Source organism: Eumetopias jubatus, unplaced genomic scaffold (genome assembly GCF_037043125.1).
Source record: "Eumetopias jubatus isolate StellerSeaLion01/CBP00866 unplaced genomic scaffold, mEumJub1_p1.0 scaffold_125, whole genome shotgun sequence".
Classification (NCBI taxonomy): Eukaryota; Metazoa; Chordata; class Mammalia; order Carnivora; family Otariidae; genus Eumetopias; species Eumetopias jubatus.
In genome coordinates, this window is record NW_028274931.1 from 408,310 (window position 1) to 420,974 (window position 12,665).

At 57.9% G+C, this 12,665-nt stretch overlaps 1 pseudogene; it reads left to right on the forward strand.

Moving 5' to 3' along the window:
• Positions 1 to 562: 562 nt before the first annotated feature.
• The window catches only part of LOC148161581 (sodium channel protein type 10 subunit alpha-like), a 32,219-nt pseudogene continuing 20,116 nt past the window's right edge, over positions 563 to 12,665 (forward strand).

Below are 12,665 nucleotides of genomic sequence, written 5' to 3' on the forward strand. Positions count from 1 at the left end.
CTTCAATCGATGGGCGAGAGAAACGGCTTCATGCAGGGGCAACTCTCCAATGAGCTCTAGTTTCAATGATAGCAGCGTTAGTCCCGCCTGGGTGCGTGGAGGCCCGAGCCGCAGGGGGCTCCCTGGAAGGAACAACGCTGTGGGGAAACCGTGTTTTAGGTCCCGCCGATCACTGGGTAAAAGGATGCCGTGTACCGTGCACTCTGGCTGGGAACCCGGGGAACGGCCTCCCTACGTAAAGCCGAGCGAGACAAAGGCCGGAGCCGGAGACGCCTCTCAACTCAGCTCTCGTTTCTGGGGCTAGTACCGTTGCCCCGTGTGTGCGGGCAGGCCGAAAGTCAAATACCTACCTCGTAGGAACCACAGTGTAGGAAGGCCGTGCTTCGGCGAAGAACGCCTTGCTGAGGGTGGAAGCTTTCTGCTGTGTGCATGCGAGAGAGCCCTGCCGGGGAGTCCAACACCGTCCACTGGGTGAGACTCGGGCCGAGGCAGAAGCAGAACACGACTCCCCACTGGTTTCAGCAAGCCAGCCCTGTGACCCCACTTCTGAAGGCAAGTCCAAATGCTAGCGTGCAGCTCGAAGCAGCACCGGGAAGAGAAACCGTGCTTTAGCTACCGCCGACCTCCCCGGGGGAAAATGAAGTGTCCGGTGTACCGTCGGTGAGAGCCTGGGGAACGTGTCCCATTTCGTACAAGCGAGGGAGAGAAGCAGGCCAGTGCGGAAGGCACTTCGCGGCTCGGCTCTTGCTACCTGAGGCTAACGCCACCGCTCCAGAGGGGTTTGGAAGGCTCAGAGCGCAGCACTGCCTCGGCAGGAACGAGGCTGTAAGGAAGACCAGCTTCCTCTCCCGTCGCCTCTGCCCAGGGTGGCCCCCTTTCCAACTGTGCTTGTGTGCCAACCTGGGGAGTGGGTCGCAGCCGAATTCCAAGGGAGAAAGACCCGCTGCGTCCAAGGCAACTCTCGACTCAACTCCTCTTTCGCGGAGCAGAGCCGTCCGCCCGCTGGGTGCGTTTCATCCTAAGTGCCATCCACCAAGCGCAGAGGAAGAAAACGGTTCCGCTTCGGGACCAAGCGCCTCGGCCAAAAACGCCCTTCCCGAGCGCAAACCTCATCTGCTGTGTGTGTGTTTGTGGAAGCAGGAGAAATGGGACCTAGACGTTACCCTGACTGAGAAAGAGGCCTGCAAGCAAGGCTGCTGTCGACTCCCCTCCTGGGTGAGGAGGTGAGCCCTGCTGTGCCATGTGTGCCTGGATGCCTAGGTACCGGGCACTACCGGAAAGAATCCACGCTTAGAGTTACCGCAGGTTAGCCTGCATTGCTGCTCTTGAAGCTGAAGGAATCGGACAGTGTTCGTGTAGGAGAGACCGGGGAACGGGTCCCACCCGTGAAACCGAGTGAGAAACAGCAGCGTGCGGAAGGCATCTCTCACTCACCTCTTGTTTGTTTCATGAGTTTGGGCGTGTGACCCCGTCTGTGCTTAGCCTGGCAGGCGTAAAGGCAGGGACCTCACTCGAGAAGACAACGCTGTTGAGAACCCCTCCTTCCTCTCCCGTCGCCTTTCTTCAGACTGGAGGCCTCTGGCAGGGAGTGAGCGTGCGAGTCCTGCAAGGGCCTCTGAAACAACATTCTGAGTGAGACTCAGGACGGGGCAGAAGAAGGCAGAAGATGGTTCCCCTCTTGTTTCAGGAAGCCAGGCCTCGGCCCCACGTTGCCCAGGAAGCCTAACTGCTGGCGTACTAACTCAAGAAAGAGCAGTGGAGAGGGACCGGGTTTTGGAGAGAGCATCCCTATACCGGGCGGTCAAAGCACTTGCCGTGCGTGTCCTTGAGAGACTGGGAAAAGATCCCTTCAATAGTTGCGCGAGAGAAACGGCTTCGTGCTTGGGCAACCCTCGAATCAGCTCTAGTTTCAACGAAAGCAGCGTTAGTCCCGCCTGGGTGCATGGAGGCCCGAGCCGCAGGGGGCTCCCTGGAAGGAACAATGCTGTCGGGAAACCATGCTTTAGCTCCTGCCATTCACTGGGTGGGAGGATGCCGTGTACCGTGCACTGTGGCTGGGAGCCCGGGGAACGGCCTCCCTATGTAAAGCCGAGCGAGACAAAGGCCGGAGCCCGGGACGCCTCTCGACTCAGCTCTCGTTTCTGGGGCTAATACCGTTGCCCTGTGTGTGCGGGCAGGCCGAAAGCGAAACACCTACCTCGGAGGAACCACACTGTAGGTAGTCCGTGCTTCAGCGAAAATCGCCGTTGCTGAGGGTGGAAGCTTTCTGCTGTGTGCTTGCGAGAGAGCCCTGCCGCGGAGTCCAACACCGTCCTCTGGGTGAGACTCGGGCCGCGGCAGAAGGCAGAACACGACTCCGCACTGGTTTCAGCAAGCTAGCCCTGCTGCCCCACTTCTGCAGACAAGTCCAATGGCTAGCGTGCAGCTCGAAGCAGCACAGGGAAGAGAAACCGTGCTTCAGGTACCAACGACCTCCCCGGGGGAGAAAGCGGCGTACAGTGTACCATCGGTGAGAGCCTGGGGAACGGGTCCCATTTCGTACAAGCGAGGGAGAGAAGCAGGCCGGTGCGGAAGGCACCTCTCGGCTCGGCTCTTCCTACCTGAAGCTAACGCCACCGCTCCAGAGTGGTTTGGAAGGCTCAGAGCGCAGCACTGCCTCGGCAGGAACGAGCATGAAAGGAAGCCCAGCTTCCACTCCCGTCGCCTCTGCCCAGGGTGGACCCCTATTCAACTGTGCTTGTGTGCCAAACTTCGGAGTGGGTCGCAGCCGAATTCCAAGGGAGAAAGACCCTTGCGTCCAAGGGTACTCTCGACTCAACTCCTCTTTCGCGGAGCAGAGCCGTCCGCCCGCTGGGTGCGGTTCATCCTAAGTGCCATCCACCAAGCACAGAGGAAGAAAACGGTTCCGCTTGGGGACCAAGCGCCTCGGCCAAAAACGCCTTTCCCGAGCGCAAACCTCATCTGCTGTGTGTGTGTTTGTGGAAGCAGGAGAAATGGGACCTAGACGTTACCCTGACTGGGAAAGAGGCCTGCAAGCAAGGCTGCTGTCGACTCCCCTCCTGGGTGAGGAGGTGAGCCCTGCTGTACCCTGTGTGCCTGGATGCCTAGGTACCGAGCACTACCGGAAAGAATCCGCGCTGTAGTGTTACCACAGGGTAGCCTGCATTGCTTCTCTTGAAGCTGAAGGAATCGGACAGTGTTCGTGTAGGAGTCCCACGGTCTCCTTCATCCTCTCCACTGCTCTTTCTTGAGTTAGTACGCCAGCAGTTAGGCTTCCTGGGCAATGTGGGGCCACATGCCTGGCTTCCTGAAACAAGAGGGGAGCCGTCTTCTGCCTTCTTCTGACCCCTCCTGAGTCTCACTCAGAATGTGGTTTCAGAGGCCCTTGCAGGACTCGCACGCTCACTCCCTGCCAGAGGCCTTCATTCTGAAGAAAGGCGACGGGAGAGGAAGGACGGGTTCTCTACAGCGTTGTCTTCTTGAGTGAGGTGCCTGCATTTACGCCTGCCAGCCTAAGCACAGACGGGGTCACACGCCCAGACTCATGAAACAAACAAGAGGTGAGTGAGAACTGCCTTCCACACGCTCCTGTTTTCAGACGGTTTCACGGGTGGGACCGTGAACGTCGAGCGTGCAGCTCGAATCCGCACCGGGAAGAGAAACCGTGCTTCAGCTACCGCCGACCTACCCGGGGGAGAAAGCCGCGTACGGTGTACCGTCGGTGAGAGCCTGGGGAACGGGTCCCATTTCGTACAAGCGGGGGAGAGAAGCAGGACGGTGCGGAAGGCTCCTCTAGGCTCGGCTCTTGCTACCTGAGTCTAACGCCACTGTTCCAGAGTGGTTTGGAAGGCTCATTGCGCAGCACTGGCTCGGCAGGAACGAGCCTGTAAGGAAGCCCAGCTTCCACTTCCGTCGCCTCTGCCCAGGGTGGCCCCCTATTCAACTGTGCTTGTGTGCCATCCTGGGGAGTGTGTCGCAGCCGAATTCCAAGGGAGAAAGGCCCGCTGCGTCCAAGGCAACTCTCGACTCAACTCCTCTTTCGCGGAGCAGAGCCGTCTGCCCGCTGGGTGCTTTTCATCCTAAGTGCCATCCACCAAGCGCAGAGGAAAACGGTTCCGCTTGGGGACCCAGCGCCTCGGCCAAGAAAGCCCTTCCCGAGCGCAAACCTCATCTGCTGTGTGTTTGTTTGTGGAAGCAGGAGAAATGGGACCTAGACGTTACCCTGACTGAGAAAGAGGCCTGCAAGCAAGGCTGCTCTCGACTCCCTTCTTGGGTGAGGAGGTGAGCCCTGCTGTACCCTGTTTGCCTGGATGCCTAGGTACCCGGCAACTACCGCAAAGAATCCAGGCTGTGGAGTTCCCGCACGGCATCTAGCATTGCTGTACTTGGAGCTGGAGGAATAAGACGGTGTTCGTGTAGGAGAGACCGGGGTACCGATCCCATCCGTGAAACCGAGTGAGAAAGAGAACCGTGAAGAAGGCAGCTCTCACAAACCTTTTGTTTGTTTCATGAGGCGGGGCCTGTGTTCCCGTGTGTGCTTGGCTTGCAGGCGTAAAGGCAGGCACCTCACTCGAGAAGACAACGCTGTAGAGAACCCGTCCTTCCTCTCCCGTCGCCTTTCTTCAGACTGGAGGCCTCTGGCCGTGAGTGTGCGTGCGAGTCCTGCAAGGGCCTATGAAACCATATTCTGACTGCGACTGAGGACGGGGCAGAAGAAGGCAGAAGACGGCTCCCCTCTTGTTTCAGGAAGCCAGGCCTCGGCCCACGTTGCCCAGGAAGCCTAACTGCTGGCGTACTAACTCAAGAGAGCAGTGGAGAGGGACAGGGTTTTGGAGAGAGCATCGCTATACCGGGCGGTGAAAGCACTTGCGGTGCGTGTCCTTGAGAGACTGGGAGAAGATCCCTTCAATAGATGCACGAGAGAAACGGCTTCGTGCTTGGGCAACTCTCGAATCAGCTCTAGTTTCAACGATAGCAGCGTTAGTCCCGCCAGGGTGCGTGGAGGCCCGTGCCGTAGGGGGCTCCCTGGAAGGAACAACGCTGTGGAGAAACCGTGCTTTAGCTCCCGCCGATCACTGGGTGGGAGAAAGTCATGAACCGTGCACTGTGGCAAGGCCCCGGGGAACGGCCTCCCTACGTAAAGCCGAGGGAGACAAAGGCCGGAGACGGAGACGCCCCTCGACTCAGCTCTCGTTTCTGGGGCTAGTGCCGTGGCGTGTGTGTGCGGCTAGGCCGAAAGCCCACCACCTACCTCCGAGGAACCACACTGTAGGAAGTCCGTGCTTCTGCGAAAATCTCCGTTCCTGAGGGTGGAATCTTTCTGCTGTGTGCGTGCGAGAGAGCCCTCCCAGGGAGTCCAACACCGTCCTCTGGGTGAGACTCGGGCCGAGGCAGAAGGCAGAACATGACTCCCCACTGGTTTCACTAAGCCAGCCCTGTGGCCCAACTTCTGCAGGCAAGTCTAGTGGCTAGCATGCAGCTCGAAGCAGCACTGGGAAGAGAAACCGTGCTTCAGCTACCGCCAACTTACCCGGGGGAGAAAGCCGCGTACGGTGTACCTTCGGAGAGAGCCTGGGGAACGGGTCCCATTTAGTACAAGCGAGGGAGAGAAGCAGGACGGTGCGGAAGGCTCCTCTAGGCTCGGCTCTTGCTACCTGAGGCTAACGCCACCGCTCCAGAGTGGTTTGGAAGGCTCAGAGCGCAGCACTGGCTCGGCAGGAATGAGCCTGTAAGGAAGCCCAGCTTCCACTCCCGTCGCCTCTGCCCAGGGTGGCCCCCTATTCAACTGTGCTTGTGTGCCAACCTGGGGAGTGCGTCGCAGCCGAATTCCAAGGGAGAAAGACCCTTGCGTCCAAGGCAACTCTCGACTCAACTCCTCTTTCACGGAGCAGAGCCGTCCTCCCGCTGGGTGCGTTTCATCCTAAGTGCCATCCACCAAGCGCAGAGGAAGAAAACGGTTCCGCTTGGCGACCCAGCGCCTCGCCCAAGAACGCCCTTTCCGAGCGCAAACCTCAACTGCTGTGTGTTTGTTTGTGGAAGCAGGAGAAATGGGAACTAGACGTTACCCTGACTGAGAAAGAGGCCTGCAAGCAAGGCAGCTCCTAACTCCCTTCTTGGGTGAGGAGGTGAGCCCTGCTGTACCCTGTGTGCCTGGATGCTTAGGTACCCGGCAACTACCGCAAAGAATCCAAACTGTGGAGTTACCGCCCGGCAGCTAGCATTGTTCTTCTTGGAGCTGGAGGAATCGGGCAGTGTTCGTGTAGGAGAGACCGGGGAACCGATCCCATCCGTGAAACCGAGTGAGAAAGAGAAGCTTTCAGAAGGCAGCTCTCACAAACCTTTTGTTTGTTTCAGGAGGTTGGGCGTGTGTTCCCGTGTGTGCTTGGCCTGGCAGGCGTAAAGGCAGGCACTTCACTCGAGAAGACAACGCTGTAGAGAACCTGTCCTTCCTCTCCCGTCGCCCTTCTTCAGACTGGAGGCCTCTGGCCGTGAGTGTGCGTGCGAGTCCTGCAAGGTCCTATGAAAGCATATTCTGAGTGCGACTCAGGACTTGGCAGAGGAAGGCAGAAGACGGCTCCCCTCTTGTTTCAGGAAGCCAGGCCTTGGCCCCACATTGCCCAGGAAGCCTAACTGCTGGCGTACTAACTCAAGAAAGAGCAGTGGAGAGGGACAGGGTTTTGGAGAGAGCATCGCTATACTGGGCTTGAAAGCACTTGCGGTGAGTGTCCTTGAGAGACTGGGAAAAGATCGCTTCAATCCTTGGGCGAGAGAAATGGCTTCGTGCAGGGGCAACTCTCCAATGAGCTCTAGTTTCAATGATAGCAGCGTTAGTCACGCCTGGGTGCGTGGAGGCCCGAGCCGCAGGGGGCTCCCTGGAAGGAACAACGCTGTGGGGAAACCGTGTTTTAGGTCCCGCCGATCACTGGGTAAAAGGATGCCGTGTACCGTGCACTGTGGCTGGGAGCCCGGGGAACGGCCTCCCTACGTAAAGCCGAGCGAGACAAAGGCCGGAGCCGGAGACGCCTCTCGACTCAGCTCTCGTTTCTGGGGCTAGTACCGTTGCCCCGTGTGTGCGGGCAGGCCGAAAGCCAAACACCTACCTCGGAGGAACCACAGTGTAAGAAGTCCGTGCTTCGGCGAAAATCACCTTGCTGAGGGTGGAAGCTTTCTGCTGTGTGCATGCGAGAGAGCCCTGCCGGGGAGTCCAACACCGTCCTCTGGGTGAGCCTCGGGCCGAGGCAGAAGCAGAACACGACTCCCCACTGGTTTCAGCAAGCCAGCCCTGCGGCCCCACTTCTGAAGGCAAGTCCAAATGCTAGCGTGCAGCTCGAAGCAGCCCCGGGAAGAGAAACCGTGCTTTAGCTACCGCCGACCTCCCCGGGGGAGAAAGAGGTGTCCGGTGTACCGTCGGTGAGAGCCTGGGGAACGTGTCCCATTTCGTACAAGCGAGGGAGAGAAGCAGGCCAGTGCGGAAGGCACCTCGCGGCTCGGCTCTTGCTACCTGAGGCTAACGCCAGCGCTCCAGAGGGGTTTGGAAGGCTCAGAGCGCAGCACTGCCTCGGGAGGAACGAGCCTGTAAGGAAGCCCAGCTTCCACACCCGTCGCCTCTGCCCAGGGTGGCCCCCTTTCCAACTGTGCTTGTGTGCCAACCTGGGGAGTGCGTCGCCGCCGAATTCCAAGGGAGAAAGACCCGCTGCGTCCAAGGCAACTCTCGACTCAACTCCTCTTTCGCGGAGCAGAGCCGTCCGCCCGCTGGGTGCGTTTCATCCTAAGTGCCATCCACCAAGCGCAGAGGAAGAAAACGGTTCCGCTTGGGGACGTAGCGCCTCGGCCAAAAACGCCCTTCCCGAGCGCAAACCTCATCTGCTGTGTGTGTGTTTGTGGAAGCAGGAGAAATGGGACCTAGACGTTACCCTGACTGAGAAAGAGGCCTGCAAGTAAGGCTGCTGTCGACTCCCCTCCTGGGTGAGGGGGTGAGCCCTGCTGTACCATGTGTGCCTGGATGCCTAGGTACCGGGCACTACCGGAAAGAATCCACGCTGTAGAGTTACCGTAGGGTAGCCTGTATTGCTGCTCTTGAAGCTGAAGGAATCAGACAGTGTTCATGTAGGAGAGACCCGGGAACGGATCCCACCCGTGAAACCGACTGAGAAACCGGAGCGTGCGGAAGGCATCTCTCACGCACCTCTTGTTTGTTTCCTGAGTCTGGGCGTGTGGCCCCGTCTGTGCTTAGCCTGGCAGGTGTAAAGGCAGGCACCTCACTCGAGAAGACAACGCTGTAGAGAACCCGTCCTTCCTCTCCCGTCGCCTTTCTTCAGACTGGAGGCCTCCGGCAGGGAGGGAGCGTGCGAGTCCTGCAAGGGCCTCTGAAACCACATTCTGAGTGAGACTCAGGAGGGGTCAGAAGAAGGCAGAAGACGGCTCCCCTCTTGTTTTAGGAAGCCAGGCCTGTGGCCCCACATTGCCCAGGAAGCCTAACTGCTGGCGTACTAAGTCAAGAAAGAGCAGTGGAGAGGAACCGGCTTTTGGCGAGAGCATTGCTATCCCGGGCGGTGAAAGCACTTGCGGTGCGTGTCCTTGAGAGACTGGGAAAAGATCCCTTCAATCGCTGGGCGAGAGAAACGGCTTCGTGCAGAGGCACCTCTCGAATCAGCTCTAGTTTCAACGAAGCCAGCGCTCCTTCCGCCTGGGTCCTTGGAGGCCCGTGGCCGAAGCGCCTGCTTGGAAGGAACAACGCTGTGGGGAAACCATGCTTTAGCTCCTGCCGATCACTGGGTGGGAGTTAGTCATGAACCGTGCACTGTGGCTGGGAGACCGGGGAACGGCCTCCCTACATAAAGCCGAGGAAGACAAAGGCCGGAGGCTGAGACGCCTCTCGACTCCGCTCTCGTTTCTGGGGCTAGTACCGTTGCCCCGTGTGTGCGGGTAGGCCGAAAGCCAAGCACCTACCTCGGAGGAACCACACTGTAGGAAGTCCGTGCTTCTGCGAAAATCTCCGTTCCTGAGGGTGGAATCTTTCTGCTGTGTGCGTGCGAGAGAGCCCTCCCCGGGAGTCCAACACCGTCCTCTGGGTGAGACTCGGGCTGAGGCAGAAGGTAGAACATGACTCCCCACTGGTTTCAGCAAGCCAGCCCTGCGGCCCAACTTCTGCAGACAAGTCTAGTGGCTAGCATGCAGCTCGAAGCAGCACCCGGAAGAGAAACCGTGCTTCAGCTACCGCCGACCTACCCGCGGGAGAAAGCCGCGTACGGTGTACCGTCAGTGAGAGCCTGGGGAATGGGTCCCATTTCGTACAAGCGAGGGAGAGAAGCAGGACGGTGCGGAAGGCTCCTCTAGGATCGGCTCTTGCTACCTGAGGCTAACGCCACCGCTCCAGAGTGGTTTGGAAGGCTCAGAGCGCAGCACTGCCTCGGCAGGAACGAGCCTGTAAGGAAGCCCAGCTTCCACTCCCGTCGCCTCTGTCCAGGGTGGCCCCCTATTCAACTGTGCTTGTGTGCCATCCTGGGGAGTGTGTCGCAGCCGAATTCCAAGGGAGAAAGACCCGCTGCGTCCAAGACAACTCTCGACTCAACTCCTCTTTCGCGGAGCAGAGCCGTCCGCCCGCTGGGTGCTTTTCATCCTAAGTGCCATCCACCAAGCGCAGAGGAAGAAAACGGTTCCGCTTGGGGACCCAGCGCCTCGGCCAAGAAAGCCCTTCCCGAGCGCAAACCTCATCTGCTGTGTGTTTGTTTGTGGAAGCAGGAGAAATGGGACCTAGACGTTACCCTGACTGAGAAAGAGGCCTGCAAGCAAGGCTGCTCTCGACTCCCTTCTTGGGTGAGGAGTTGAGCCCTGCTGTACCCTGTGTGCCTGGATGCCTAGGTATACACCCTGCAACTACTGCAAAGAATCCAAACTGTGGAGTTACCGCACAGTAGCTAGCATTGCTGTTCCTGGAGCTGGAGGAATAGGACAGTGTTCGTGTAGGAGAGAACGGGGAACCGATCCCATCCGTGAAACCGAGTGAGAAAGAGAAGCGTGCAGACGGCAGCTCTCACTCACCTCGTGTTTGTTACATGAGGTTGGGAGTGTGGCCCCGTGTGTGCTTGGCCTGGCAGGCATAAAGACAGGCACCTCACTCGAGAAAACCACGCTGTAGAGAACCCGTCCTTCCTCTCCCGTCGCCCTTCTTCAGCCTGGAGGCCTCTGGCCGTGAGTGTGCGTGCGAGTCCTGCCACGGCCTTTGAAACCATATTCTGACTGCGACTGAGGATGGGGCAGAAGAAGGCAGAAGACGGCTCCCCTCTTGTTTCAGGAAGCCAGGCCTCGGCCTCACATTTCCCAGGAAGCCTAACTGCTGGCGTACTAATTCAAGAAAGAGCAGTGGAGAGGGACAGGGTTTTGGAGAGAGCATCGCTATACCGGGTGGTGAAAGCACTTGCGGTGCGTGTCCTTGAGAGACTGGGAAAAGATCCCTTCAATCGTTGGGCGAGAGAAACGGCTTTGTGCAGGGGCAACTCTCGAATCAGCTCTAGTTTCAACGAACGCAGCGTTTGTCCCGCCTGGGTGCGTGGAGGCCCGAGCCGCAGGGGGCTCCCTGGAACGAACAACGCTGTGGGGAAACCGTGCTTTAGCTCCCGCCGTTCACTGGGTGGGAGGATGCCGTGTACCGTGCACTGTGGCTGGGAGCCCGGGGAACGGCCTCCCTACGTACAGCCGAGGGAGACAAAGGCCAGAGCTGGGGACGCCTCTCGACTCAGCTCTCGTTTCTGGGGCTAGTACCGTTGCCCCCTGTGTGCGGGCAGGCCGAAAGTCAACCACCTACCTCGGAGGAAACACACTGTAGGGAGTCCGTGCTTCGGCGAAAATCGCCGTTGCTGAGGGTGGAAGCTTTCTGCTGTGTGCGTGCGAGAGAGCCCTGTCGGGGAGTCCAACACCGTCCTCTGGGTGAGACTCGGGCCGAGGCAGGAGGCAGAACACGACTCCCCACTGTTTTCAGCAAGCCAGCCGTTCGGCCCCACTTCTGCCAACTCAGCTTTCATTTCTGCCCTTAGAGACTCTATGTTGCCATTAATTGATTTCTCCATTTAGCCATTGTCTTCACAATGGCTAGCCTGAATTCCATCTCCAACATCTTGGTTATATCTGCACCCATTTGTAAATCTGCAGCATAAGTCATAATCTCTGAGTCTTTTCTATTTGGGGGGTTTCTCCTCCTAGTCATTCTGTTGATGGGTGGTTGAGGGAATGTATAGAGTCCAATTTATTGACCAGAACCCAAGCAAGATGCACCTGTTTTCTAGGGACCTTAGGGTTGCTGGCCTCTTGTTTTCCCAGCCTTCTTCTGTGGGAGTGGCCTGCTGTGCAGTTACTCAGGCAACCCTGTTTGAGGGGAGTTGCCCTGCCCCCCTGTGGTGGGAGATGGGATCAGTGGAACCAGTTTTGCGGGCTTTTGTTCCCTGAGGGATTTCCCTGGTGGCTTTGCAGGTCTCTTCTGTGAGTCAGTGCAGAAAAGACCATTTCCAACCCCCTGCCTCAGAGCAGAGAGATCGCAGTCTGTTCTTCAGTGAGCTCTCCAGGCCACACTGTCTCCGTTTCTGTCCATGCTGCTATAAACTGCAGCGGCCTGGGTTGTCACCCCTTTGCAGCGCTCCCGGTCCTGCCTCCAGGTCAGTGCCCGTCTGTGCCCTTTGTGCTTCTAAAACCGCCAGCCACTCCCAGTTCGCACTCGTGACCCCACCACTCTGGGTTTCCACCCTGGGGCCTGCCCTAAAGTCCTTTCCCCGCCGCTACCGGTCTGTGAGTCTGTGCCCTGTCCCCAGCAAGTGAGGCTGTTGCTCACCAGCGGTGTAGGATCCCCCCGGCCCGGCACCCTCTTGCTGCCATTTATGCTCTGATATCTGCCTGCAGAATCACAGCTCCCCGCTTCGTACCTTGAAACCAACGGCCTGCAATATTCTGTTTGTAGGGATCCAGATCCTCTTACATCTCAGGCTGATTTCGTGGATACTCAGAGTGGTCTGGTAGATATCCAGCTCAATTCTGGGGACCAGTTGAAATAGGGTCCCCTACTTCTCCGTCATCTTTCCTCCAACCGGCTTTTTGTATCTTTGCCTTTTCTTTGTAACTAAGCCATTAGTTCCATGAGTGGAACTTACTTTGGGATTCTTGGGGGACTTCAGATAGCCAAGGTTGCTACCGCTCTGACCTCTGGACAAGTAATAATGGTCATGGCTAACATCTATTGAGCCAAGCACTTCATGCCAAGTGTTATACAAGCATTCACCTATTTAGTCATCAAAAGCACTGAATAAAGTAGATTTTGCCTTCTCAATTTTGCAGGTGGGAAAAATGGAGACCAGGTTAAATTTATTTGCATAAAGCCACATAGCTTGTAAGGAATGGAGTCGAGAGTTAAACAGACATGGTTAGAGAAACTCTGGGCTCATGTCTTACAAGCATGTGTGTATGGATGCATGTACGTATGCTGCAGAGATTAGGTCCTTAGCTCTGGCAGACTATGAGGGTGCAAGATGTCTTCAAACTGAGAAGCAGTCAGCTGAGGATGGGCACAGGTGTCCAGATGGGACCCTCGCTCACTAGCAGGAGCAGCTGCAGCAAGTCGGGAGGTGTGAGGGCCACCTGGCTGCCACCTGGCAGCCAGGAGCCCAGGCTCTGGAATGTCC